Genomic DNA, 27,196 nt, shown 5'->3' on the forward strand with positions numbered 1-27,196 from the left:
TGATAATTAAGTTTGAATTGTGACTTCTCTAATACCCACTTTTTTTTTTTTTTAGCTAATGTAAGATTGCTTTCTTTTGCTTTTAGCTGACAGCTAAAATGTCTCTGTGTCTCAGTCAAGTAGTTAAAAAATAGCAAAAGTAGTGAAGATAGACATGTTCAGACTGAAGGAAAAACAAGTTTTTAATATGAGAGTTCTTTAATGTTTTCTTTGTCATAATCTGTGTGATGTGTAATTATCACTATTGTACTCATTACAAAAAAAACCTGGTTTACTCATTACAAAAAAAGTAACTAAAATTACATGTCTTTAAAATCAAAGGTAATTCACCTTTTCCTTGTTTTTTTTTTCTTTTGTGTTGAACTTTATTTTTAGTTTTATATATATTTTTTTTTTATTATTATTTATTTATTTATTTATATTTAGTACATTTTTACTCACTAACATACAGAGTCCACTGCTCTAAACTCCCCAGATCACTCTGAAATTCAGTTCTATCCTCCTGAGTTTGCTCTTTTTCATCCTGAAAGTTATCAGCGAATTTCTCCTGAATAAACATCTGCAGAATCCTTGAGCAGTAGCTCAGCATGAGGAAAAGGTCAGAAAATAAGGAGAGTTATTTTGTTCATTTTGAGCTGTGGGTCCAAAAATATCCCGGGGTATGAAGATAATGTGCATGTGTTTTGGGGTAAGACCTGCTTAAGACTCTCTGAAAACTCTAACACCAAAGCCAGAGATAGAAACCATTTAGAGGCTGCCAAGGACTTCTATGTCACACAAACACTTTTCATATAAAAGATCTTTCTTAAACTTAAAAGTGAAATGTAAATAATATTAGAAAACCAGGAATAGAATTAAGAAGTACTGATTCTGTCCTAGTTACTTGAGCAATTCTTAACTATTTCATTTTCAAAACATGTATTTATGGCTTGGGCTGCTTCAGTTTATCCTGCTGCCTATACTTCAGGAATGAGGGACTAGGACTTTTAGTTGGTTTGCCTGCCTGCTGCTTGCTTCAGATGGTGTCAGCCCAGTTCAGAGGAGAGTTTCTTTCATAATGGCATCTGTTCCTAGTGCTGCTTTCCAGCATAGCCATCAGAGGATGTCACTGTAAGTTAGAAAAGAGGATAACATTGCATGGAAATGTGCTGTGCTATGAAACAGAGAGGGTTTCACAGCAGCTAGGAATTTCTTTGCCTTAATTTAGCTGTGCTGTGAATTTATGGTGTATTGCTTTGGGCTATTAAAATTCTCATGTTAGAGTTAGAACTGGAAATGGACCCTGTATCTTCTCATTTGGATTTGGAAAAGGATGTATCCAAATTAACAATGAAACTCTGGAGTGATGAATATACAGAGCCTGAGACTTTCTAAAGCTTTTACCATTTTCTCTGATTAAGGATAATGTAGATTGGTTCAAGTAATCAGAAGAAAATGCTCCAAAAGCATGAGAGTGTTGAGAGCCTGGAATGGGTTGCCGAGGGAGGCAGTTGACATCCCATCTCTGGAGGTGTTTAAGGCCAGGCTGGATGAGGCTGTGGCCAGTCTAATATAGGGTAGGGTGTCCCTGCTCATGGTAGGGGAGTTGGAACTAGATGATCCTTGTGGTCCCTTCCAACCCTGACTGATTCTAGGATTCTATGATTCAAAATGGCAAGTGAAGAGTATTCAGAATAACTGAAAGTACTTCAAGAAATTATCAGGGTATTTGACTCTAAAAATGCATTTGATGCTGAGATCTTTTAAATTTCTGCTGAAGTTAAAATCTGTGTAGTGTAGAGGATATACAGACAATCCAGACAAGTTTACCTAGAAATTTTAGTAATAATAAAATTGTATTGGGTTGGTTCTTCACAGATCACAAATCACCAAATGAGATGATTTGATTTGTTGTTCTGATTGTTGTTAACAGTTTTCATATTTGTAAAGTGAAACCAGTCATTTTAATTTAAAATACACCATGAAGAATATCTGTTTCATCTGAAAAGGTCCCCAAATCAAAGATCAGTTTTGTAATAATAAATGTTACTGTGCTAGTTTGAGCCTAGCTAGAATGTTTTGGTGAGAAGAACTAGATTACAGGCTGTGGAAGGAAAACAATGGTGATGTCTACTTCCCTCATAGGCTTGCTGAGTTGTATAAGAACAAGAATCAAAACATAGATAAGGCACTACTCCTTCTGGGGAGGTATGAGCTGCATCTCTCTCTCTAACCTCACCCTCCATTTCTCTGACTAATCCACTTTGCTTCCTAACCCCCTGGCCGAACCTCCATTCTTCCTTGGGACTGGAGTAAGGTTGAGAGGGGTGGGGGAAGGTGAAGGGGCAGTTGGAAGCCCCTCCTGGGGACTCAGGTTTCTGGGAGGGGAGTTGTGTTTCTGTATTACCTTTTACCTTGTATATTTCTGTATGTATATACTGTAAATATCTGCTTGTATACTGTGTTAAGCTGTAAATATAAGCTTCATTCATATTTCCAGAGCCAGCTGAGTCTAGTATGGGTGATTTCCAAAGTGTGTGTGGGGAGGGGAACACCCAAACCATCACACTTATCTTTGTTGAGTTTTCCAAATATGCATTTGTGTGCATGGAACTGTCCTCAACTGATTTACATCTTGAATAACATCAGAGAGTTAAGCTAACTCAAGTTCTCCTGCATCTGGTTCTAAGGAAGAATGCATGCACAGAGATCTTCTATCATAGCTTAGATGACATTTGGGTTTAGTCACTGGCATATCTAAACCATGATTTATTGTTACCAATGGGACTAGAATTTTAACCTGGCCAAGGAAAGACACTTAACTGCACTGTGTTAGTTATAGCTGATGCTAGCACTGTAAGAATTATGCACTACTTCTTTGTCATAAATAGTTATTTTAGTGTTATAAAATAATGCAAAATATTTTCTTTCAAAGATTGTTGTCACTGATACAAAACCCCATGGGTGTGTTTTTACAGCAGAAGGCAAGAAATACACCCCACATACTTTCAGAGAGTTAAGCAAGGCGGGCAAGATCATGCTTTATTTGTATTTCTGTGTTTACTCAGGCACGTTTGTTCTCTTCTATATAAATTCGGTGGTCAATTTCTGGTGCAAAATGATTTGCAGATGCTTAAGCTGTATTTGTGCAAATACTACTATTCCAATCTGATCCTTGGAGATAATGCCGAAATGGTACAATAGCTCTTATCAAATATCACTAGGAGAGAGCAAACTTCAAAATCCCAAGGCAGAAGTGATTATAAATATTTTATAAGATAGACATCTAATGGATAGATCAGATTTACTGTGAACAAGAGGCCTTTATACTTTGCTTCTCTTACCACTCCCCTCACCCCCCTTTTTTCTGCCTGATATAGGCAATAAAGAATCAACTTTGGAGCATTTGATTTGGAAAATTTCCCTCACCAACCAAACTGCACACAAACCAAGATTTCCTAGGACTAACTATTTAAACATACTGAGAAAGCCAGTTATGTTTTTCAGAGGAGCACTTTTATCTTATCTTTTTATAAAGTACCTGTCTTACTTGTAAAGTTTTAAGTATAGTAAGGGGAAATAATTAAAAACAAACAAACAAACAAACAAGCAAACCCCCAAAACCTCAACCAAACAAGGATAAAAAAAAAAAAAAAGACTATTTGAAACTAGCAAGACTTTTTTCTTCTCTTTCTTTTCATCTATAAAATTAATTTTACTGGTGTGTGACCAAGCAAAATTAAGGTTTCCTTAAAAAAATATAGTGTAAGAAAGTATACATTGCTCATATGTTTTATAGAGTTTTATCATTTTGTTAGCAAGTGTTTGTGAGATCAAAAATGACACATTGACTTCTATTTCTGTGTTTCCTCATTTCTGGTATGAAAACATGTGGACATAACAAGCTTATTGCTGGATTCAAACAGGTCCCAAGCCTGCTCCACGAACTACTTCTTGCTTTATCTGATCCAAGTCTGTTGCTTTTATGAGTCACATCATGCAGAGGTTTGGCAATCCAACTGAACCCAGGAATGTGTAGTCTCCAAAATCCCACTGCATCCACGAACAATAGAGTGTCCTTCTTATTTCTGGGAACTGCCAGGGTAGAGACTTAGTTCATGTTTTCACCAAACTGGTCGCGCAGCATTATCCAAAGTGAGCCATGTGATTGCTGATGTCTAGGTGGAATTTGTCTGCTGGGCCAGAATTGCCTTGCGGGAGGTGGGTGGCTGGTCCAATGGCAGTGGTATTTATAATTAATTGATCACAGTCAGCTACAGATTTCTGTGTTCTTTCTTCACTCCCACTGCTGCTCTTGACTGGCCTTTTTAGAAGCAGAATGATTAGTTGAGTTACACAAACCCAAGCTGAACAGCAGAAGCCCAGGGAGAAAACACAGACACCAAACTCTGACAGATAGAACTGTCTTGTCTGTGTTTGTGTCCTTGCTTTAATATGTCTCAGCAAGCCTCTGAGTGAAGCAGACATCACCATTGCTTCCTTTTCACAGCCTGTACTCTAGTTTTTCTCATTAAAATATTCCAATTAGCTTCAAACTAACACAATTGTACATTACTAATTTTCCTGATAACTAACAAGCATATTTCACTTGTTTCAGTATTTGCATATCCAGTTTTAGATTTAAATGATAAAAATATGAGATCTACTAAAAATAATAGCAACCATTTATAATAGCATGAAATCAGTATGAGGACTGAGGAAGAGATAGTTGGTATTGGCATATGGTTTAACAGATGCATTGGCTATTGTTGTTTGTCCAGCATACGGAACTGTAGCAGATAAACCAAATAATTACTGGGAGTCACTGAAACTATTTCTCTTTGAGAATTGCTGGACTTTCATTACATTGAACAATCTGTAGTACTCTGCTCTGTGGACTGGACTGTGGTTTGTGCAGATATTTGATTTCTACCTGAAATAAATTTCCACACTAATAATTTGTCAATAGGCAAAACATCAGGTAGATGACACTAAAGAAAATGTTTTCATTTGAGAAAACCATGATTTTGAAATCATTGGGACTGTTCCCCTTTTCTTGAGGATTCACAGTTTTCTGAGGACATTCCAGTGAAATTGTAATGTTTTCTTGATTTTTTCTATTTTTATTTTATTGCACTACATTTTATCTCATCTTTTCTGAAACAGAGGGATCAAAAATACAGCTCTAAATAAAAGAATAAACAGTTCACTTCAGGGTAACTTTGCTTTTCTGTTTTGATATGCAGATAATGTTACCTCTCCTAGAGCAAAGATAATCAACATAGGAAAAGATAAAACTCTATGCTCAGTGAAGCATGAGACTGGGTCATAAATGCTATTTCATATTATATGAGATACATTCTCAGAATTGCAAAGTGGAGAAAAAATTGTCTCGTGAAAGATATTTTGAACATAATTCATTGTAAACATTCTGGTTGATAAAAGAAAAGTCTAGAACTTAGTATTTGGCAGTTGTTACAGTTTGCGTACTTTGTTGAACAAAAGGTGCTGTTTTCAGTGCTCTGGAGAAAGTCAGCTGCTGAGAGAGAAGACAACATTGGAATTCTTCAGTGACATTTTTTGTTAAACTTCATTAAAGTGGATGAAATGAGATCAATTTCTGAAGACTGATGGGGCAGTAATGAAGAGAGGCCTACTGCTATTGAGAGCAACAGACATCTGATGTTTTTATTCTGAGACCAGCTCCAGGGGAACATCTTTACTCCTTCGTTGCTGTTCTCTGTGTAATTATCACCTTCACTGCTAAGGACAGACTGCATATCATTTAATCACTCCATTGGCAAAGTCCTTGCCTGTGACATCGAAAAGCAGGCAGGAAAGTGTTATTGAAAGAGAAAAGGACACAGGAGGATTTTTTAGTACTGCAAAACAGGGAATGAGAACTTTTGTATTTGCTCTAAGATAATAAATGATAAACATAATAGAGAAGGCAGATAGCGTCTTTTTCATGAAAGGCATTTTTGAAATCCAAACTGCATTCAGCACTGATGCTTTTCAGTTTCTCAGACAGGATTACAAAATTTTAGATGCTATTGAACCATGAGATAATGTAGTCTGATTATTTGTTGCTTATGGTCAGAAAAAGACAGTACTATAGTGTGGATAATGACCTAATCAGATGACAAAAGATAAGGCTGGATCTGTGTTCGTGTTTCTAAACTTAGTCATAATTCCCCTACCAGTCTTGTCTTTGTCTGCATAATTGTATTCTATTTAGGACAGGGAAATTATTTTATACAGTTTCCTAGGGTGTTTCAAACTTGAAGCCTTTCAGTAAGTAGTTCTGTCCCCTGTGACTGTTATTTTGAAGGTACCGTCAAGCTGATTTGTAGTCAAATTGTAGAATTGCCTCCTCGTCTTGCACTCTCCAGAGTAGGACTCACAGCTTCCTTAAATCAGTTCTACCATCCCAAATGTAGTGACTCAATCCACCTCACTTAAGCAGACCTCACTGTTATGAGTCAAAGGTCCTATCTCCAAAGACCTCTTTATGCTCATATTTTCAACTTGGAGTAGTGTTTTGTGCTAAGGAACTTGCTGCTGTTCAGATGAATAGAACAAGCTTCTTACGTACTTTAGTCTATAATTATATTTAATCCTGTGCTCCCCAATATAAGAAAGATAGGGGCTTACTGAAGTGAGTCCAGTGGAAGACATAAGAAAACAAGTTTTTTTATTGTGAAGGTGGTTCAACACTAGTGCAGGTTGTCCCAGGAGCTTGAGAGTCTTCATCTGTGGAAACATTCATGACCCAACTGAACATAGTCCTAAGCAACCAGTTCTGCTTGAGCAGCAGGTTGGACTAGATGCTCTTCAGAGGTGCCTTCCAACAACAAATACACTATAAATCTTCCTTCCATCTAAAAACCATGCATATTGAAGGAAATCTATACAACACTGAATGGATCAAAGTTCGTTGCATTCGAGATGACGATCTGAAGAATTCTCCCCCTGTGCAGTACATACTGCATCACTGAAGTGTAGCTCTTTGACCATGGCCAAACTGACCCATATAAAATATTTCTGCCTTCTGAAAATGTCTTCCCATCCAGTAAGGTGAAAAAAACCCCATCATTTAATTTGCCTCAGAGAAGAAAGTTCAGAATAAATTCAGTAAAACTGGTGTGACTTCTCTAAAATCATAATATGTATAGCAAGAAGCTTAAAATCCAGAAGAACTGTCCTTACTATGATTTCTTTTCTGGAAAAAAAAAAAGTTACAACATTTAGTGAAATTCAATGTTAGTGGAGTTTCAACTTTAACCAAAATTAATGGCAAGTCTAGCAGTTAATTTCTGGCAGTGGATATTTTCCAATTCTCTTCCAGAATCAAAAGGTTTAAAAGAAAAACAACCAAAAAACTTTCTTATAGAACCATCCCTACTAATGGAAAAAAGTGCAAGATGTTGTGTTCCTGTTCTCATCCTAGACAAATTTTAAAAGCAATAAAAGTATTACATTTATCCCATTCAATTTTGTTTCCAAAATTTTGCAAAATGGTGGAAACAGACAAACCCAATAGGTTTGTCCAACAAGAAGAATTCAATGCTTCAGGCAGAAAACCAGTATCTGTCTTGGTTTAGGTTTCCAAAAGCTCGTGGAAGTTATTATTTATTGTGGGTAAACTGAGTGTGAACTCCTCTTTTTTTTTTCCTCTCCCTCATATACTGTGCATTAAGAACAAGCTTTTCAAAAGAGATAGTTAGGATTATTTTCAGAAACAACTCAGCATCTGCCGTCTGAAATTAGATCTTTTAATGGTGCAAATTTGATCCAACAAACTTTATAAAAGCTTTCTCAGGGGCCAGAATTTTATTCTTCGTATGTGGTTATTTGAATACCAATTTACTATGATTTGGAACTCAAACTCCTCTAAATGAATTACTAGAAAATAATATTTCTGGAATATCAGAAGAATTAAGCAGATACATTTTCAGGTGTAGAACACTAACAATTCAATTATTAGTCTATTAGCGTGATGGAAAAGAAAACATGAAAAAAAGTAACAATCAAACAATATTTCTTTTCCTGAGAAATCTGTTTTCAGCCCAGAAAGGAATGTTTCAACCTGGTCTGTGGGGAGTATTATAAAGAACAAATATGTTGTGACATTTTCCAGTTATGTTGCTTTCTCTAGCTTCTGTTTTAAATATGTAGCTGTTGTTTTCCTAATGTGACAAAATCCCATTGCTCTCACCTTGGTAATTAAAGTGCAGTTATACCTCAGGTGATAAAAACATCAAGACATGTGTTAATGTTACAGAGATTATATTTTCCCCCTTTCATTTTATTCAAAGATGAAAATAAGAATACCTAGTTACCTTGGAAAGAGAGAATGGTAATGGAGCAATGTGACTATGGAAGACAAATTTAAATTAAAGGTGACTGCCAGAAGAACAGTCACCTTGGATTCTACAGACATAGCAGAAAATACGTCAACAATGTCTAGAAAGTCTAAGGAGGGTAAATCACATTCACACAGTGGGATCAAAGACAAAATGTATATGCTTTAGGGAAGTGGGTTGGATGATAGTTTTGCAGCATGCAATTCTCCTGTTAAATATTATAGCAGCAAACAAAATCTGATTTCACCTTTTCTTACTACATACATATTTTTAAAATGCATTTCTCACATTTATGTTTGCTTGAAATCCTTAATTCATATTCTATAGGATCTTCCCTGTCCTTCCTTCTCACAACTGCTGGAACAGTGCCACTGACCCTTCAACATACAGCCCAACCTAGCACCCAGCCCTAGCCCATCAGCTAGACCATGGCACTAAGTGCCTCATCCAGGCTTTTCTTGAACACCTCCAGGGATGGTGACTCCACCCCCTCCCTGGGCAGCCCATTCCAATGCCAATCACTCTCTCTGGCAAGAGCTTCCTCCTAACATCCAGCCTATACTCCCCCTGGCACAACTTGAGACTGTGTCCCCTTGTTCTGTTGCTGGTTGCCTGGGAGTAGAGACCAATCCCTACCTGGCCACAGCCTCCCTTCAGGTAGTTGTAGATAGTAATGAGGTCCCCCCTGAGCCTCCTCTTCTCCAGGCTAAACAACCTCAGCAGGAGAAGATTCACTGAATTAGATTAGTTTAATTTGGAATAGGATGACATTGCCAGAAGAGATCATCAAGTCTTTTCATCTAATATTTCAGCCAGCTATTAGTATCAGTAAAAGTAACAGAATATTTTAATCATGGAATCATAGAATCAGTCAGGGTTGGAAGGGACCACAAGGATCTTCTAGTTCCAACACCCCCCCCCCCCCCCCCCCCCCCCCCACCATGGGCAGGGACACCCTACCCTAGATCAGGCTGGGCAGAGCCCCATCCAGCCTGGCCTTAAACACCTCCAGGGACGGGGCCTCAACCATCTTCCTGGGCAACCCATTCCAGGCTCTCACCACTCTCATGGTGAAGAACTTCCTCCTCATGTCCAGTCTGAACCTACCCATCTCCAGCTTCGCTCCATTCCCCCTGTCCTGTCACTCCCTGGTATCCTGAAATGTCCTTCCCCAGTTTTTTTGTAGGTCCCCTTCAGATACTGAAAGGCCAGTAATCATGCACCAGAAACCTTTCATATCTCTTTAACAAATCCAACCCCCTTAAGAAAGTACCCTATGTCTTGATAGTCAAGAATCAAAACTCAAACCAGAAAAGGATCAGCAGATCAGCTAAAGATAACAATGCCACAATGGCAAACATTCTGAGAACAAGTACTTAATGCCTATAATAGAATATCAAAAGCAATTTTTTTCATACCATGAAGTTAATTTCAATTAGTCTCCCCAGATTACACCAAGAAATGTGAAAACTTATTGAATAAGCATCCAGAAACTTTTTATGATAAATAATAGACATCTTTTCTATTATTTGTTTATTTAGCAGTACTCTAGACATTATTGGTGTGTAACAGAAACACAGAATAAGAGGATTTCTGTCTCAAAGAGTTTCTGGACTTCAGCTGACACTTTTTATCACCTCTAAATCTCTGTGGGTAAGTAGAAATAGAGGTTTAAAAGTTATTGTTAAAAAACTACATCAAAGATACTCGCTGCAAAGCCACCTGCTGCTGTTTACAATAGTTCTCCAAGTCACTTCAAACTGAGGCAACTCTTCTCAAATTCAAATCCATGGAAGCACAGGGTCTTTTTTTTTGTGTTACATCACTTGCATTGGCAGTATTTTTGCTAATGTTATATATACACTACTCAGACGTTCATGAGCATTAGGAGGTTCATAGAATCATTTAGCTTGGAAAAAGACCTTTCAGATCACCAAGTCCGTATGTAACCACAACACTGCTAAGTCTACGAGGTTGTTGCACAAGTGTATTTAAAATTACAGGGTGTGTTGGTTTGAGGCTAATTGAAGTATTTCAATGAGAAAAAAATAGATTATAGGCTGTGAAAATGAAACAATGGTGATGTCTACTTCACTCATAGGCTTGCTGAGATGTGTAAAAGCAAGGACACAAACTTACGTAAGACAATCTGTCTGTCAGAGTCTCAGTGTCTGTGCTGTTTGTTTGGCCTTCTGCTGTTCTACTTGGATCTGTATAATCATTCTGATTCTAACCCCTCCTTGCTGATCCTCCCAACTCGCCCAGCACGCAAAGCAGATTCTGGGATAAGAGTGGGGGGTGGAAAGGTGGAAGGGTGGTTCGGAGCTCCTCCTGGGGGTTCTGATTTCTGGGAGGGGTATTGTGTTTCTGTATTACTTTTAACTTGTATATAACTGCATATATTTATAATGTATTGTAAATATCTGCTTGTATATCATGCTAAGCTGTGAACATAAAGCTTCATTCCTTGACTTCCAGATGGCTGAGTCTAATCTGGGTGATTTCATTGGGTGGGGGGGTAGGGGGGTGTCAGATAACTCCCAAACCATCACACAGGGTAAAAAACAAAAAATCATAGAATCATAGAATCAACCAGGTTGGAAGAGACCTCCAAGATCATCCAGTCCAACCTAGCACCCAGCCCTAACCAATCAACCAGACCATGGCACTAAGTGCCTCATCCAGGCTTTTCTTGAACACCCCCAGGGACGGTGCCTCCACCACCTCCCTGGGCAGCCCATTCCAATGGCAAATCACTCTCTCTGTGAAGAACTTCTTCCTAATATCCAGCCTATACCTACCCTGGCACAACTTGAGACTGTGTCCCCTTGTTCTGTTGCTGGTTGTCTGGGAGAAGAGGCCAATCCCCACCTGGCTACAATGCCCCTTCAGGTAGTTGTAGACAGTAATAAGATCACCCCTGAGCCTCCTCTTCTCCAGGCTAAACAGGCCCAGCTCCCTCAGCCTCTCCTCATAGGATTTGTGCTCCAGGCCCCTCACCAGCTTTGTTGCCCTTCTCTGGACATGTTCCAGCACCTCAACATCCTTCTTGAATTGAGGGGCCCAGAACTGGACACAGTACTCTAGGTGTGGTCTGACCAGTGCTGAGTACAGGGGAAGAATAACTTCCCTTAAATGATCCCTGAGAAGGAAAGCTGACTCCTGTCTTTGTGCACTAAACACCCTTTCTTAGCGCATGTGCCCTGCAAAATAACCTGGATTACCTGTGTCATTCTCTTGTTAGCTGGGGGAAATACAAATGAAGGTGAGCTTACAAGAGATTTTTGGATGTTAGTCAGACTGTACAAATATTGCTCATTTCTTTCGAATCATAAGATGTTGATAAGGAGCAAACATTTGTAGCAGGAGTACAAACTTAGTTTTGCTTTTTCTTTTCCCTATCTTTCTCCAAAAATACTTGAGAGATTTTAGCTCTTTTCAGATGCCTTCTCCTTTTGAGATTACGTTTGCCTCACCAACTTTTCCATCTGTCTGAAATATATCAAGACATACGAGAAACAGTTGCAAACACAAATTAAATGTCAGGGTAGTAAGTCCTCAAAGATGAAATAAGCACAAATCTGGATAAACTAGCACCAGAAAGAGAAGACTTGAAGTCAGAGATAGTTGGAAGCAGTCTGTCTTCTATTGTGTTTTCACCTGGTGCTACTGGTTCTCACAGTTTAAGTGACAAGGAAAATGTACGTTAGAGGAAGTGACTGTGTATTGGGTGTTTAAGTGTGTCCTGGGATGTATGGATGTGTTGCCAACATTGCCACTTGAATTATTTCAGTTTTCTTGGCCTATATATTTTCAGCTTCTGAATGCTGCAACTGTGTTATTTCCTCAGTGAATAAAAACAAGGATCACACAGAGATTCTTTGTTAATGTGAAGAACAGATCTTCAAAAGGCAATTTAGATAGACAAGGAGGCTGTCTTGGATGCAGATTAGGAACATCAACCGAAACAGCCTCATGTGAAAATTGAAGTTCTTCAAGAAGAGTAAACATATTTAAACACTAATGGACTTCAAAGTTCAGGGCTGATTATAATAAGTAAAGTTGCAACTAGAAACTTTGGCGAGCATTTGAAAATTGATTTCTTGCAAGTAACTTTTTTCTCTCTGGTGTATCACTATGAAATAATGTCCTTTTCCTCTGATTATCCTCTTTAGGCATGAGTTGTCTAGACTTCTGAGAAGAGAGGGAGGACATTAATGGGTTTTATTCAGGCGTCCAGTGAGGCGGCACAGAAGAGGAATTTATTATTTTTTAACTGAATGCACTGGTAGCAATTCACCCAAATGCTGAAAATTAGCTTTATTTTTTGAAGCTTCCAGAGGAGCAGAGTGCAGGATCCATAGCATATATATTAACAGCATCAATTATCTATACAAGTGCTGCTCTTCTTGAGTTCTATATATTTCAGGAGATACACTTTCTTTTTTCTTTTCTTTTTTCTTTTCCTTTTTATTTAATGCTTTGTGCTCAGAGTGTGAAATCCAATAAAACTAACCAGAGAAGTATCATTGATATAATGACTACTTCCCATTGGGTTCATCAGCTTAATTAATTCTTGAGATACAATCATGGAGTACTGTGTATAGTTCTGGAGCCCCCAACACAAGAAGGACAGTGAACTGTCAGAGTGAGTGCAGAAGAGGGCCATGAAGATGATCAGAGGACTGGAGCACCTCTTCCATGAGGACAGGCTATGAGAGTTGGGACTCTCCAGCCTGGAGAACAGAAGGCTTTGAGGAAACCTTGTAGTAGCCTTTCAATATCTGAAAGGGGTCTACAGGAAGGCTGGGGAGGGACTATTTACAAGGTCTTCTAGATGACGGGACAAGGAGTAATGGGTTTAAACTGGAAGAGCAGAAATTTAAGCTGGATGTTAGGAAGATGTTCTTTACAGTGAGAGTGGTGGAATGGGTTGCTCAGGGAAGTTGTGGGTGCTCTTTCCCTGGAGATATTCAAAGCTGGCTTGGATGAGACCTTGAGTGACCTACTCTAGTGGGAGGTGTCCCTGCCTGTGGCTGGGGGCTGGAGCTAGAAGATCTTTTAGGTCCCTTCCAAACTAAACCATTCTATGATTCTATGATTCTATGTATTCTGCAATTGACTGTTGAAAGCATGCAGGCAAAAGATTCAGAATTTTTGTTCTTCATTTACATATTTCCCAACTTTTCCTCTTGATTCTCTTCACAAAAAGCAATAAATACTGCTCAAACATGCTCGTGCTCCTACTTCCTTTCCCTACAGCTGCTGATTACGTGAGCTGCATTAGTAACAAATTTCCAGCAATAACATTGCTAAATGTTTTTTTCCTTCCCACAGCCAGAAGCACAAGCACAATTTATTTCATCGCTTTTTGTCATGTCCATAGAGACAGTAAGTGATGGAGATTTAAAAAGAAAAAACATCAGTAATTGATGAAATGCATGCCCAACAATATTTCCAATTATAAGCCTTCAGTTTTCTCCTTAGAAAGATTTTAAACTAAGGATTAAATTGCACAATGTTGGATTGTATTTGCAATCATTTTTTACAATCATAGACAGTATGACATCAGATCATTTAATATGCAAATATATTTTAAACATAAGGGGATTTTGTAACTATTCACCCAGGCTGCAGGAGCCTGTGTAGTGCATAAACTAGTTTCACTTTCGAGTCTGAATTTGGGTTGGCCATGAATAAGAAGTCTTTGAACACTGATCTGAAAGGCCTTCACTGACAGTGAAGTAAAAAAAAAACCAGCTGACATGCCATCAATTTTATCAGTAGAATCATAGAATCATAGAATTAACCAGGTTGGAAGAGACCTCCAAGATTATTCAGTTCAACCTAGCACCCAGCCCTAGCCAGTCAACTAGACCATGGCACTAAGTGCCTCATCCAGGCTTTGCTTGAACACCTCCAGGGATGGTGACTCCACCACCTCCCTGGGCAGCCCATTCCAATGCCAATCACTTTCTCTGTCAAGAACTTCCTCCTAACACCAGCCTATACTCCCTCCCAGCACAACTTGAAACTGTGTCCCCTTGTTCTATCGCTGGTTGCCTGGGAGAAGAGACCAACCCCCACCTAGCTACAACCTCCATTCAGGTAGTTGTAGACAGCAATGAGGTCCCCCCGAGCCTCCTCTTCTCCAGGCTAAACAACCCCAGCTCCCTCACTCTGTCCTTATAGGGTTTGTGCTCCAGGCCCTTCACCAGCCTTGTTGTCCTTCTCTGGACATGTTCCAGCACCTCAACATCTAACACCAAAGGCTGATGTAATAATGAAAGTTGTTTGTTTGTTTTTTGTGGTTGGTTTTATTGTTTGTTGTTTGGTGGTTTTTTTTTGGGGGGGGGGGTTGCTTGTTTTGTTGTTTTGGGTTTTTTTTCCCAAAATAAAATATTTTGCATTTCTCTGGAGTCTCTCAGTTTAGATCTATGACCAAGTTTTAAATCTTTGAAGTGATGCATGTAAAATATTTTGATTTGTGTACATTTCTGAAATCAAGCTTGTTCATGTTATTAGTCTCAAAGGCTATATCTTTCTGTATTTATTATCCTAACACAACCAATTAGCAATTCCTTACAAAAACATTCATTTATTTAACTGCACTGTACAACGAACAGTGGATGTGTATCTGAATTATCAAACATGTATCTTAATTTCTATCAAATTTAGGCTCGAGGTGAGGAGAAAGTTCTTCACTGAGAGAGTCATTGGACACTGGAATGAGCTGCCTGGGGAGGTGGTGGAGTCGCCGTCCCTGGAGCTGTTCAAGGCAAGATTGGATGTGGCACTTGGTGCCATGGTCTAGCCTTGAGCTCTGTGGTAAAGGGTTGGACTTGATGATCTGTGAGGTCTCTTCCAACCCTGATGATACTGTGATACTGTGAAATCTAAAAGTTGTGTTAATTTTACAGCAATCAAATCTTTATTTAAGAAATTTAATTTAATATCTTGGCAAAAAAAAATGTTCGATAGGAAAATCCTATTGAGACTGTCATATTCTCATTATTATCCTAAGGCAGCAAGAGTTACTTAAAATTCATTATAAGAATATTAAATACCGATGAGTTTTACATGATGCTTCAGGATGTGATACATACCTTTGTCTAATTGATTATGTATTTGCTTTTTGAAACAAATCATTGTATCAAGCAGCTAAAGAAATTTGGGTAACTCATTTTAAGATGATATTCCAACATGCAGAAAGAATCTCTTCCTTATTTCCCTTTTAACTCGAGGAAAATAAGGGCTCTAGCTCATCAGCAAATTTTCATGCACCATTATGTAGTTTCAGCTTTAAATAAATGAGCACTTTCAATGCATTTGATCACTTAATGTGGAGAAATATTGCTTTGGTTTCTAACTACCCCTCATTTTTGTAGACATTTCAATAAGATTCAGAATTTAATATTCTTATTATCATCATTACCTACAGTGAAATTATGTTATATGAAATATGTTTGTCCCTTACATCAAGAATGTGGCTTGATGGACCTAGCTACTTATATAGTTCCCTCATCTTTGTTTAGAGAGCCTTTTAGGGTGGAAGAATAATTTTCTTGATGAGTGTTTCTAAGTAGTTCTTTCAACAATGGCACTTTCTTTTTCAATAAGATAGCTTAAGTGCAAATAAAAATCTCTCGCTGTGAAATGAGTTTAAATTCTAAGAGTATAACTCTGATTATAGCTAAAGAAAAAATAATTGTAACCACTAATTCATCTAGAATCCCTCTCATCTACTAATAGCAGGTAATATTTGGCTCAAATTTCTCTACTTGCAAAACTGCAACAGTAGTAATCGGTCCAAAGTGATAATATATTTGTAATAGTAGCAAACATGTGCTTCTACTGTCTGGCATAATTTCTCTCAAATGAGTTTAGTCAGATGTTTGCAGTACCAAGAATGTCACCTCTACAATTCCCTTTCTTATAGCTAGGCTTAAGTTAGAAACCCAGTGACCTGAATTTAAGGATTGATTTGCGGAAAGGCTCCTCCTTATACTTGCTTCTATGGAGACTAAGTTCGCTGCTGTGTCTTGTGTACTACATTGGAGGTTCAGAAATTAAAAGGCCACATCTGCAGGCAAGACAGGTGGCCAAACTGACCAGCAAGCTATTCTGCTTCATATATGTTATATTTCAGTACAAAGCTGTGGAATCATAAGGGTCAAGCTCCCTTCTTCAATGGTTTGCATCTGAGGAAGACTCTTTCTGTTCTTCCTTTAATCCCTAACAATGTGTCCTGAATCTGGTTCCTGTTGTGGTAGGCCTGATAGGCCCAAAAATTGGCTTGTACCTGTCCTGCCTTGACTAGGCATGTTTTTCTGCTCCACCAGAGAGACAAGTGTGGGAATGCACACAAAAGAACCTGGAGCCACTGAGCCTGGCCTGCCCAGGGTCCTGTGGTGTAAGGTGCACACACTTAGCTTGTGCCTGCCTAGTGCAAGGCCTGTGCTTTTCCCAAATTAGGTAAAAGTGAGCCTGTGGCTTTGCCTAACATGGTAAGGTTTGGCTAACTGCCATCCTGATTGGCTGTTCTGTGTCCAAAGGGCAATTAATCTCAGCCCACATTGATAAAAGGAGATGCGCAGGTGAACAACCTGCTTTTGCTTCCCTGCTCTTTGCCCTGCTCTTTGCCCTGCTCTCTCTGCTGTGCCCAGCCCTGCTGCTATTGCACACTGCCTTATTGCTTGCCTACTAAACTCCACTGCTGCCTATTACCAGGAGCAGACCCTGGATGTCTGCATGCGATCAGCCTGTGTGGCCAGCCTGACATCGTGTTGAGACTGCAACACATCTGCCTGCTGCACCTGAAGGTCCTGCTTAGAAGTCCTGGACACATATACAGATCCTCCAGAAGAAGCCAGGAGACAAGGTCAGAGATTGTCTGCGTCCTTTTCCCAGAAGCTGAGGAGATTCAAGCCTCAACGTCCAACAAGACAGAGTCCCCTGAAAGCATTTGGGCACTGTCTGGACTGTGGCTAGCCCCCACGAGGGTAATAATAATAATAATCTGTGAGCAAATGCTTAAATGCCTCTTTGTAATTCTCTACTGCCTTCTGCCATAGAGCAGAAAGAGCTTGAGCCCATCTACTGGGCAAGTGGCATACTGACCGCTAGTGGCATTTGACCACAGGAACCTTTTCTTCCAGTTCAATTAATGTTTATATATTTTGCTGGTTATTGTTAGATGTAGATATTATCCACAGAATGTTTCCATGACCGTGTAAGAACTGAAATATTATTAAAATTAGTGGTCGGGGTGGCAAGAGCTCTGAACAGAAAAATTAATAAACAATAATCATTTTGATAAATATCATCTCACATCAATTAATTTCCCCTCTGCAGCAGTTCCAAAATGCAGTTCCTGAATCCAATTCACACTTGCCACTGAGCCCAAACTGGGACTTCTCCAGTGCCTGCCACAGCATCAATGATGTAATTGCTGTTAGGGAGGGTTGTGCTCAATACTGTGTTTGTTTATAATTGTATATATTTAATTTTATTGTTTCCAGGAAAGATGGTTAGGTTTTGGTTGGGTTGTTTGGATTTGTTTTTTGCATGTTCTTGTTTTTTTTTTCCAGTTTGTAAGTCTCTCTCTCCCCTATTCCCCTTCTCCTTTGGGAGAGGAGGGATGTCAATAAAGACTGTATGTCACTTGTTTAGTGATTGGCCCAAGTCTAACCTTTAGCACTCACACAAAAGGTTTATACATAATTTGTGAATGGTTTCTAGAACCTATGATTTTCCATTTTTATATAGCAAAGCCACTCTTAGAACCAAGGGCCAAGTGTGACTCTGGAGAAAATTAGTATTTCAGAAACATAGTTGCATTCACACTTTTTCAGTAATTCCTGTCCAGATTTTCATATTTGCCTTCTTTTGTTGCTTTCCTTTCTCACAAGTACCCCATGGAACACATTTAACTCTCAGCTCTAGCTTCTATCACAGAGAGGGAAACCTTAAAATGGAAGACTGCAAAGCCCAAAGTCTAGAATTTTAAAGCCTCCTTTTCTGCCTGACACAAACTAAAAGTGAGAAAAAAAGATCTTCAAAATGGACATTTTTAGATTCGATTTTGTAGCTAAGTGTATATTATATATATGCACACACATAGATAACTACAAAAGCATGTGTCAAAACGCACACTTCTACTTTCAGAGATTCACTAGATTTCCTAACTCAGCACTTGGAAGTTGCCAATATTATTTTTCTTTCTTGCATGGTCCTTTCCTTTTGTCAAGTTTAGTGAATCTGTTTGTGGCATTTAAGATAGATGAAACCTCTCTGAAACATGTTCATATTACAAGGCCTTGTGAGTTTGATTACTTTACTATTGGACATCAATACATTTCTTTCAACTTTGCTGGCATCTCATTAATCGCAAGTAAACTCATGCCAGGTCCTTGTGAGAATTTTAATTGATGCCTGGTGGCATCCAACCAGGCTCTTAAATTGTTCATCAATAAAGTAACGTGCAAATTCTATTTGGACCAAAACAGAGAACCCAATATCCATTTTTGGAAATTCCTTTGTAAATGGCAAAAATTTGTGCAGTTATTGCTGTTTGTATCTTAAATGTTCTCTTCAAACAAAGACAGTTCAGAACAACGAAGTTAATATCTACAAATTGGTAAGTGATTGGTGGGACTTGAAAGGGCCTGTGGATCACAGCAAATGCAATTGAATTCATGTTCAACAATATATTTCCATGGCAAAAAAGAAAATATCATACTGGGCTATAGTGGAAGCAGCATGTCTGGCAGATCCAATGAAGTTAGTATTTCTCTCTTCTCAGAGATACTAAGACTGTCCATTGAATAGTGAATATGGTTTTGAATCCTTCCAGGAATACTTTGAAGTAGAGAGACAATTGCCATGGTAATTAGGGCACACGATCTATGGGGCAACTGAATTTGTTTAGTCTGGTAATGCTGTGTCTTGGACATTATCCAATAGCAACCAGCAGGTTATTTCAGATTAATTACTTTATTTCCACAAACTCTTGGAAAGCTTGCCCCCACAAAAAAAAAACCATAAATCTAAAAATCTGTCACCCATATGTGGTAGCATTATCATTATATTGGTCAATTTTGGCTTATGATCAATAAAACAATTTTTACATGTAAGTGGCTTAGTGTTTTTACTTACTCCAGATTCTTTTCTATTCGTATTATTCCTGAAAATACCACTAATGGGCTTTTACAAAGATTTATGCAGCCATATAATCCTTTCTACACAGAACATTATTGCCAGTGCAAAAATGCAGCTCACATCTAGCTAAGGCTGGAAAATCAGAAAAAACTTCATATAATCCTACATTTGGGAAAAAACCCTAAGTGTTCCATAGTGTTAGAAGTGTTCTTCTGCATAACCTAACAGAAATGTCTGCTAAATTCTTATGGGCAGTGTAAATGTTGTATTATACCAAAGAGTACCCTACTACAGGAAAAATCTGTTGGAAATGCTGTCATTTATGGTTGAACAAAGTAATATTTGTTCAAAGATTACTTGTTCTTGAACAAGAATCCCAGAATTTGGTCTTGATAAAGCTTTGCATTCAAATTAGGAAATCAACACTTCAAAAGCATTCTATGGTAAGGAATATCATAATATTCCTCAACAATTTGGGTCTAGGATTTATCTGTGGGTTGAATAACGGATGGAGAGTGGATTGTCTTTGTCATCTGAAGAGTACCAAGACAATGAAAAACATTCTCATTCATCTAGCATATGGAATTTTAAATTAAGATGTTTATACAATCCAAAGAACAAATGGACTACATGTGAGACTTGGGTCTTGCTCTCCCCACCCCCAGCAAATGAGAGTATTTCTTTCACAATAGATTCATGATTAGGGTTAAGTACCAGAGCAGTTATGGACTCATTGACAACTTCTTTTGTCTTGAAGAAATGAGGAAGTTTCACCTGCTAACCTAAAAGGTTAATAATATTTTTTTTAGGTTAGTGGAATGGTCAATAATTTTAAATTAAAAATATTAAAACGGATTTTCTGTTGAGGTCATTGGGAATAGAAGACTCTAGCAGAACTATTTGAATCTGAAAAGCACTACAGGGAAAGTTTCAAGTATAAGATTGCATACATCATCACAGCATGATCTCCTTTGTTGATAACCACAACTAGGGCAAAGATCTCGGATCAGATTGTACAACCTTCCTCACAGCTGTTAGCTGAAGTAGGAAAAGAGCTTCTTGAACTAATCGATAGCAGATGTGATTTGTATTCTTCCTTTGGTATATACTTTTCCATTTCTTACCTTTCTTTTTTTCTTTCTTTTTCTTCTTTCTTTTTTGTTTTTGTTTTTGTTTGTTTGTTTGGGGGCTTTTTTTCTTTTTAATGGTGGTATTGAACTGCAGTGAAAAGAAAGATCAGAATAACCATGTGAAAACAATGGTATCCTGTTTCCAAAATGATAAACCTAGATATTGAACCATTTTTTACACATAAATCAGCACACAAGAGTTTTAAGGTATTCAGCATGCAGCAAGCTTTACAGTGAGCGGCATGACATGAGATAATAGCATGGAAAAAAACCTCACTCCAATAGCAAATGTCAGATGGTGTATACCTGGCACACAGCTGAGCATTGGAAAAGAGTTCTTAATCTTCCAGGGGTCTCTCTATGATTTGTAATAGTAACCAACCTGGCCTTTTGAAACCGTGATTTCATACCAAGTGGACAAAGGAAACTTATAAACTCTCTTTCTATATATATTTAAATTAACATTAACTTGCAATCCTTGGAAAAAAAGTTCCATACAAAAAGACATTTCTGGTATCTTGCCTCTTCTATTAACAATGTTATTCCCTACCTTTTTTTTTTTTTTTTTTTAAATTTTATTTATCTTATTTTTACTCAGGAAAGTTTCTGTGGTTTTGGGAATCCTTTCTCTTTTCATTATTCCAGAATCACATCCGTTCTTCATACCAGAAATCTAGTAGCTAGTCATATTCAACAGAGAGGCAACTCTACCTAGATTATTAATTTTCTGAAAGCACTGATCAAGACTAATACAATTGGAATAAATTTAAATATGTTACCTGACTTTTGTTAGTACATGAAATGTTCCTGATATTAGAACAACTGATGGGAAAACTATATGTGACTGGCTCAGACAGACTTCTGCTGTGTATTCTTACACCTTGTCCACAGGCGTTTAGTGGGGGAACAGATGTGAAAAACTGATCACATATGTAGGCATTATCACATGTTTCTGAGAGGCACATATTTACATTAAAATATTTACCAGCTAACCCAATGACAATCTAACTAAAAAAATATTCTTGCTTACCAATATCCTACTGTTTTTATCAAAAGAAAATAATTATTAGATAAATAAATAAATAAAGCAACACCAGCAACTACAAAAACAACATCAGAAGTGGTTTTGTTCACTAGCTATTTTTGCTCTTATGCATTATCCCAAAGATGGGCAGTTTGGAATAGAAACTGTTATATTTTCTTTTAAAAGATGATTGAGCCCTCTTGATATGTAAGTAAAAAAAAAACCACAATTGAGACATTTCATTGCACAGTTACACTGCACCTACAGGGAGAGATCTCTATGCGAAAGAATAGGGGATAAAAGAATTATATTACCATGGAAATCTATATCAATAATATTTATCATATTTCTGCAGATCAATAACATCTTGGAAGCAGAACTATTGCAGCAGTGAACTGACAAGAAGTTAATTTTATCACATGGGGATCAAAATTTTCAAAATCTGATCAAAAAACTGTTAGAAACCTCTAGAACCTTACATCCTTATTCAAGTTTACTTATTGAACTCCAAATATTTATTTAATGTTTAATATTATTTTCTGCAATAAATTAATAGACTGAATTTAGTGAATTCAGTACATAATGCATTATAAAATACAATATGTTCTGATGGCATCATGTATATTAACATGCTTAATATAAAGTATGCATTATAGATGATATCTATGTTATTGCTGTATATCTATATCTATATATGCATACATATGTATATCATAGAATCATAGAATCAACCAGGTTGGAAGAGACCTCCAAGATCATCCAGTCCAACTTATTCCGCCAGCCCTATCCAGTCAACTAGACCATGGCACTAAGTGCCTCAGCCAGGCTTTCCTTCAACAACTCCAGGGAAGGTGACTCCTCCAGCTCCCTGGTCAGCCCATTCCAATGGCTCTCTCTGTGAAGAACTTCCTTCTAACACCCAGGCTATACCTGCCCTGGCACAACTTGAGACTGTGTCCCCTTGTTCTGTTACTGGTTGTATGGGAGAAGAGACCAACCCCCCTACCTTGCTACAACTCTATGCTGAAAAGATTATATTGGAACTTAGGTTCATTATCAGTTTTTATGTCAGCAACATAGAAAATATCAAAAGGTTAGGATACAATGGGTCAGTTCTTTAGTAAAGTATTTAGCCCATGCTTACATACATATCTGACATGGCAGAATTGAATTGTAATGTTGTTTCTACCATATTTCATATAAAATAATAAAGTGTGTAAGCATCACTTACTAGATTTCACTTTTATTTTAAATGCTTCAATGCATTCTGCAGGTGTTAATGCATTAATATTTTAAACCCCTCACATTCAAAATGAATTGAATTATTAAATTACCAAGAATGAATATGACAATCAGGTTTATACATTGTGTATAGATTATTAGGGAATAATTAAATATTTAGACAGATCCTTTATTGTGTTCACTCTGTATAAATGATTGCTATGCAATTACACCATCAACCCCTATCCTACATTTTATATATAACAGAAAACTAAGTTTGAGAAAAACATTATTAAGTTTGCAAATCTAATACCAGAAGCTTTTCAAATACAGAATTAAGGCTGACAGAACTAAGATTGGTTTTAATTCTCATATTACAATATACTTGATTATATAATGAAATGTCACTTTTTTTTCTTTTAGATGTAGTAGCTGAGTCAAGGAGTTAACTAGGACTGTGTTCAGCTAATGAGTGGCTACTCACTGTTTTTCTCTTGCTTATTGTAGGGTTCTCTGTGTTATTTACTGCAAACCATATAAATTCTTTCCTCAAGACAAAACTATTAATTTTGTCATAGCCATATAGTTTTCAGCACAGTGATATCTGAATTTTCCAGGCATTTATAAACTTCAATCAGCAATATGGCTGTGAGTAAAAGTGAGAGTTTTTTGCAGCAAAAGAATATCCAGTTCCATGTCCTCACATAAAAGATCATGTTATGGGTCCCTGTCTAACAGAGTATATTTGGTCAGCATTCAGCTTGATGGCAATAGTGGTTGTAAAAAGAATTCACAGTATCACAGTATCATCAGGGTTGGAAGAGACCTCATAGATCATCAAGTCCAACCCTTTACCACAGAGCTCAAGGCTAGACCATGGCACCAAGTGCCACATCCAACCTTGCCTTGAAGTGCCCCAGGGACGGCGACTCCACCACCTCCCCGGGCAGCCCATTCCAGTGTCCAATGACTCTCTCAGTGAAGAACTTTCTCCTCACCTCAAACCTAAATCTCCCCTGGCGTAGCTTGAGGCTGTGTCCTCTCGTTCTGGTGCTGGCCACCTGAGAGAAGAGAGCAACCTCCTCCTGGCCACAACCACCCCTCAGGTAGTTGTAGACAGCAATAAGGTCACCCCTGAGCCTCCTCTTCTCCAGGCTAAACAATCCCAGCTCCCTCAGCCTCTCCTCGTAGGGCTGTGCTCAAGGCCTCTCACCAGCCTCGTCGCCCTTCTCTGGACATGCTCAAGCATCTCAATGTCCCTCCTAAACCGGGGGGCCCAGAACTGGACACAGTACTCAAGGTGTGGTCTAACCAGTGCAGAGTACAGGGGCAGAATGACCTCCCTGCTCCTGCTGACCACACCATTGCTGATGCAGGCCAGGATGCCACTGGCTCTCTTGGCCACCTGGGCACACTGCTGGCTCATGTTCAGGCGGGTATCGATCAGCACCCCCAGATCCCTTTGTTTGGCTGCTCTCCAGACACTCCAACCCCAGCCTATATGTCACGATGCTTCACAGCCAGGAAAATACATGTTTGGCCCCAAATCTGACTTGCATGCCAGGAAGGTTTAGAGGTATATTACTATGTCTCTTTTCATTTCTTATTGCTTCCCATTGTCTGTTCTCTCTGCCTATGTTATGTGCACACAAGATTACTCCTAGGATCTGTCTGAAGTGTCTGAAAGTCTCAGTGAGATGAAACCCTTTGAGCAGTCCATTACCCACTTTACCCAGCAATCCAGTTAGGGCCATATGTCACATGGTGTGGAATAACTTCCCATCTTGCCTGGACAATTGTGACAGGAATGCAGGTTAATTTAGTGCATTTCAGGAGAAAGGTTGAAGTGCTTACAACCAAGAGATTTTCATGTCATGGCTGGGAATGGAGATTTGCACACTTGTCAGCCAATTGGCTGAAGAAGTGAGTCTTGGGAAGATAAAATGGTCTTTTCTTGACTAAAAATAGTAAGGCAAGGCTAAAAATACAAACCAAGCAGATTTTTAAGGCTACAATGACCAAAGACTTTTTCCTAATTAACTGTTAATCAATAATAAATATTAAAGTTTATACCTCTAAGTATAGTAACCAGCCAAACAAAGTACATGCTATACATATATGACTATGTTACTCAGCTCTTCACACAAATCATGTTAAATGTCATGTTGAAGGCAAAGATGGGTAAGGTTAGAATATAAAAACGGAAACAATTCTCTGGGGGCAAAGACCAATGATTTAGCAGAGACATGGGTGGTTAGTGGGCTGTGCTCCTTCTCCTCCACCCAAGACAGAAACTCCTTCTTAGCAAGAATTGCACATCTCAACTTTTGCTAGAACTACCATTACATATCTACACTATTCCAAAGATTTGTTTCTTTGACTTAATCAAATGTTACCAGGGAATTATTAGCTCGAGCTCGAATTTTTGCAGTTACTGTATTTATCAAGACAATTCCCTAATCTGTTGTGCCTGTCACTTTAATAAATAAGCCTATCAATTATTTTAACTTTCCAAAACTATTCCAATGCAAGTCATTACTGGGGCACTGAAAGAGGTAAACATTTATTTATTTATTTATTTATTTTTAGTTTTAGTAATGGTCCTGAGGTTCTGACACATGCAGATGTCAGGATTTTACCAGTAATGTTACACTTGGTCTAGCTTCAAAAATCTCTAGCATGGCAGAAGGTTTGTACAAGCTGCTTTGTATTCGCTGCATGTTCTAAGCATCACAATTTGTCTATATGTCTAATGACATGTGACAAGACAATGTCAGAGTGAGAGGATGAGATGTAGTTGTGCTGTAGTCACAAGTGCAGAGCAGAAAATATTACTTATGCAGTTCATAAGCAAGTATGTACCAACTTAGGGCTCTGTGTGGTGAAGTTTGGATATGAAGTGGATGATCTGCTTCATGGGAGACTGATCTCCTTTAGCCTCCAGCAGAGAAGATGTCCTGCTGCCATGACACAGGACAAGGACCCTTATTACCCTAAAGTAAACTGCAAAGATAACATAAATGTCATACTTTCTCTCTGCCTTGATTATTGAAGGATCACAAAGACAAAAATAATGAACCAAAGAACTGTTCATTATGTATGCAAACATAAATGCATGAACCTAAGTCTCTTTATTTTTCTTCCAGATAAAATTTTATATAAATGAATATATTATTTTGTCTTTCTACTTTGATTTTCCTTTTGAGTGATCATAGTTTCTGATGAGTTGTAGAGCCTTTAAGCAATTTTCAAACTGTTATGCATCCTACAAACATATTTGAACTTTCCTTAGATAAATTCTCAGCTATGAAAGTGTCTGTGTAACAGTTAGTTTATGTGGCAAATATTTTCTGAAGGTCTTTGCTCATAACTCTGTCTTTCTGCTGACTGGTTCCTGCTGTGTTCAGAGAATAGCTCTTCAGGAATTCTTTGTAAGGGAGGAAAAACTCAATTACCAGTTTCTTCTAGCCAGAGTAACCTCAAGTTTTCTTTGCTAAGCACTCGGGTCAGCAAGGACATGTATCTCCTCACTAAAAAATGTGTGTGTGTATATCTATATATCCATATATATAGATATATATAGAGAGAGAAATAAATATATGTATATATAAATATATCTATAAATATATACATACACACACATATATTCTTTTTTCTTTCCCAGTCTTTCTCTCTCTCTCTTTCTGAAACTCTGAAAGTCCATGTGACCATTCCGGCAGTGTGAGGCATCTGATGAGTTGCAAAGGTAAGTGATAGGTTAGAAAGCTGAGAACTTGCTCCCTAGTGAAACTAAAAAGACAAGCTTCAGATCTGTGAATCCTTGTATTTTCCAGTTTTAGAAAGGTAGCAACCCTTGTCTTGAGCTCTTTTGCTTTCCTCCACTAGTGTCATGCAGTTTGTCATTTGAAAGGACACCTCAAAGTAGTCCGGGGCTTAAAATTTAACCTATATTTAAAAGTGTTGCAAGGAATGGTCACCATATTCAAAGTACATTAAATGACCAGAAAAAAAAAAAAAAGGAAAAAAAAGGTCTGTCAGTACAACACAAAAGAGTTTCTATGAAGAAGTAAATGCTATTTGTGTGTAAGAAGTGTGAACTTCAAAGTTGAAGAGACATGGATTAATGCTGGACATAAATCTGAATTAGTCTGAATGTAACCTTATCAACTTTGACTCAGTTCATCAGATTCCAGGTGGATGTAAATATATAATCCATAAAAAAAAACAACCAAACAAAAAACAACCAAAACCAAACCCAACTCTGCTCTCTCTAAGGCATTTTTGTCTATGGAATCTTCCACAATAAGTTGAAATAC

The 27,196-nt window shown here is 38.0% G+C and overlaps 1 long non-coding RNA gene across 1 annotated transcript; it reads left to right on the plus strand.

Moving 5' to 3' along the window:
* Window positions 1–526: 526 nt before the first annotated feature.
* LOC135175097 (uncharacterized) lies at window positions 527–8,608 on the plus strand. Its single transcript, XR_010302235.1, has 2 exons — window positions 527–598; window positions 5,226–8,608. It is a non-coding gene; the product is annotated as an uncharacterized LOC135175097 (long non-coding RNA).
* Window positions 8,609–27,196: the final 18,588 nt, after the last annotated feature.

The sequence above is a fragment of the Pogoniulus pusillus genome, chromosome 4 (assembly GCF_015220805.1).
Source record: "Pogoniulus pusillus isolate bPogPus1 chromosome 4, bPogPus1.pri, whole genome shotgun sequence".
NCBI classification, from domain to species: Eukaryota; Metazoa; Chordata; class Aves; order Piciformes; family Lybiidae; genus Pogoniulus; species Pogoniulus pusillus.